This window comes from Drosophila ficusphila, unplaced genomic scaffold (assembly GCF_018152265.1).
Source record: "Drosophila ficusphila isolate 14025-0441.05 unplaced genomic scaffold, ASM1815226v1 contig_474, whole genome shotgun sequence".
NCBI lineage: Eukaryota > Metazoa > Arthropoda > Insecta > Diptera > Drosophilidae > Drosophila > Drosophila ficusphila.
In genome coordinates this window covers 1-750 of record NW_025064393.1, presented here as the reverse complement: position 1 = coordinate 750, position 750 = coordinate 1, and the positions used below count along the sequence as shown (strand labels likewise).

At 25.5% G+C, this 750-nt stretch overlaps 1 pseudogene; it reads left to right on the top strand.

Annotated features, from left to right (window-relative positions):
• The first annotated feature begins 6 nt into the window (after positions 1-6).
• Positions 7-744, top strand: LOC122320362 (annotated as a pseudogene).
• Positions 745-750: the final 6 nt, after the last annotated feature.

Genomic DNA, 750 nt, shown 5'->3' with positions numbered 1-750 from the left:
AAAATTGCTAATAATGCTTTAGTAGATTTACCAGCTCCAATTAATATTTCTTCATGATGAAATTTTGGGTCTTTACTTGGATTATGTTTAATTATTCAAATTTTAACAGGATTATTTTTAGCTATACATTATACAGCTGATGTAAATTTAGCATTTTATAGAGTTAATCATATTTGTCGTGATGTAAATTATGGATGATTATTACGAACTTTACATGCTAACGGTGCATCATTTTTTTTTATTTGTATTTATTTACATGTAGGTCGAGGAATTTATTACGGTTCATACTTATTTACTCCAACATGACTAATTGGAGTAATTATTTTATTTTTAGTTATAGGAACTGCTTTTATAGGTTACGTTTTACCATGAGGACAAATATCATTTTGAGGAGCTACTGTTATTACTAATTTATTATCTGCTATTCCATATTTAGGGATAGATTTAGTTCAATGATTATGAGGAGGATTTGCTGTTGATAACGCAACTTTAACACGATTTTTTACTTTTCATTTTATTTTACCATTTATCGTTCTTGCAATAACAATAATTCATCTTTTATTTTTACATCAAACAGGTTCAAATAATCCTATTGGATTAAATTCTAATATTGATAAAATTCCTTTTCATCCATATTTTACATTTAAGGATATTGTAGGTTTTATTGTTATAATTTTTATTTTAATTTCTTTAGTATTAATTAGACCAAATTTATTAGGAGATCCAGATAATTTTATCCCAGCTAATCCT